We start from the raw sequence: 2,227 nt of genomic DNA, 5'->3' as shown, positions 1-2,227 counted from the left end.
ATTCGATGAACAAGCATAAAATGATATATGAGGTTACTCGAGTTTCCAAATGTAGCTTTAATGTGATTAGTTAATTCTGAAGGTAAGAATGAATCATAAAAATTCTACCTAACCGCTTACTGTTAGTAAATAAATGCAGTTGAATATATGCTTGCATCGGTAGTTCTGTAATGACACCATGTACAAGGAAAGAAATTATTTTCATGATGATATAATTGAATAACAACTTTTTTTAAAAAAGGATATAAAAATTTTTAGTAAAATTTTAAAACTGTATTTCTTTTCTGTAGCGTTACAGAACCATATACATATTATATTGTCCTTTCCTTTTGCTGTTGTATTTGTTTTACTTCATATATTACCTGTTATTGCATGCTTTTTCTATTTTTTTCAAATAAAATTGTATAATATATAAATACTAATCGGTCTTTTCACTAATTTTTTTGATCATTAAAAAAAATATTAGTTTACGTTTCGATCGATATTACTCTATCAAAATGCCTTTGGATTTAAGTTCTACATAAATTTGAATGTAGAATGCAGTTTTCACATACCTTTTATGTGTACGTACATATAAGTAATTAAGGGGGGATTCTAGTGTAACAGGCCAAAAAATAAGCGATTTGTAAGATTTTTTTTCTAGAAAACTATTAATGATAGCCAAATAAAACTTTTTGGGATAAAAAGAGACCTTCTTACGGTATCAAAAAATTTTAATTATTTTCAGTTTGCATTATTTAATTTCAATATATAATAAATAATCTGGACCCCTCTCTGAAATTTCCCGTCCATTGGCGGGCGTTGTAATGTTCCTCCCGGTTATCTGAAAGCAAAAAGCGAAATATTTTCTTAAAGTTAGATATTTTCCGCTGGTATTATACCTCCCTAACAAAGAAAAAATAATAAATTAAAAAAGTTGTAGCGTTTTAAAAAAAATGTTTTTATTTTTAATATAAATTTGATCATATATTGTTCAAAAAATGTTATAAATAAGTGCAATAAAAATAAAATGATAGGTATAGTACTTAAAGAAATTTATAACGAATTGAACAAAACTTGACCAAAGTTGATCGGTTTATTAGTTCTCAAGTTATCACGCCCGCCAATGAAAAACATGGTTTTGAGAAAAACGCGTTTAAAGTTTTAGATAAAGTTTCACGATACTTACCGCTGAAAAATCGACTTGAACGTTTATTCTGCTATTCCGGCCCCATACATTAAACCTTCTTCTTCTTCAAAAAAGTCTTGTAATACCGTTTTCTCTATTCTTCTGGCTGTACGAGCCTCTTTAGTGCTTTCTAAGCTACGCCGGTGTGCATTCAATAGTCGCTTGTCATTATGATATTCGGCAAATGTTTTGTTCTGTTGTCCAATAATAATGCCCATTGTTTCCATCATTTTTAATATTGGAAAAAAACCTTCATTAAATATTGCGGTAGCCAGATAAGCAGCACTTTCTATAGTCTTCGAACCACAGTGGAGATGTTTCGGAGCTAGACGCCAAATGCATGCGTTAAAACTTTCGTTACAATTTTGAGTGTATCCACCTAAACATCTTTGTAATAATTCATCTTTGGACAGATCTTTAAACATAACAATAGCCGACCCTAAATATCGATCCGTTAGGCTCTTGTACCTACCGGTCGACTGCCTGCTGTTTGGAACTCTGACGCGTCTCACTAAACAGAGCTATAACTTCTTTATTTTTGAGAATTCCACTTTAAAACTGTAGGAGCGTATTTTTAAGATGTTATACTTTTAATTTATGCAAAAAAAAATTCAATTTTTTTTACCCGTTACACTAGAATCCCCCCTTAATAAAGATATATCACATACATCTTACACAATTAATGATATAATACGTGAAATGCTTTCCAGCAAATAATACAAATCAACACAGAAGTAATTTTTATCTTTGTTCCTCACTGAATTTCAAGCAATAGCGTCTCTAAATTTGATACTATGTTCTAATATAAATAAAATAATTGAGTAATGTTAGAAAAAGTCTAGTAAAAGTCTAGTATTTAAATTATCAATACTTTAAAGTATTACAAGAAAAAACAGAATAGTAACTGAAAAGTAACTTTTCGTTACTTTTTGAATAATTATAACAATATCTAGTCGATAACTATAACGATCAATACAAATTAAACAAGAATGCCTTCAACGGTTACAGCTAAATCTTCGTGCTTGTATTGTTTGTGTGATTTTTATATACTTTACTCAA

General features: G+C 29.5%; 1 long non-coding RNA gene across 1 annotated transcript; it reads right to left on the bottom strand.

Moving 5' to 3' along the window:
• Window positions 1-640: 640 nt before the first annotated feature.
• LOC113004945 lies at window positions 641-1,893 on the bottom strand. Its single transcript, XR_005574548.1, has 2 exons — window positions 1,169-1,893; window positions 641-823 (listed from the first exon to the last, which is right to left on the bottom strand). It is a non-coding gene; the product is annotated as an uncharacterized LOC113004945 (long non-coding RNA).
• Between the last annotated feature and the right edge of the window lie 334 nt (window positions 1,894-2,227).

Source organism: Solenopsis invicta, chromosome 4 (assembly GCF_016802725.1).
Source record: "Solenopsis invicta isolate M01_SB chromosome 4, UNIL_Sinv_3.0, whole genome shotgun sequence".
Lineage (NCBI taxonomy): Eukaryota > Metazoa > Arthropoda > Insecta > Hymenoptera > Formicidae > Solenopsis > Solenopsis invicta.
This window is presented reverse-complemented; position numbering and strand designations above follow the sequence as displayed.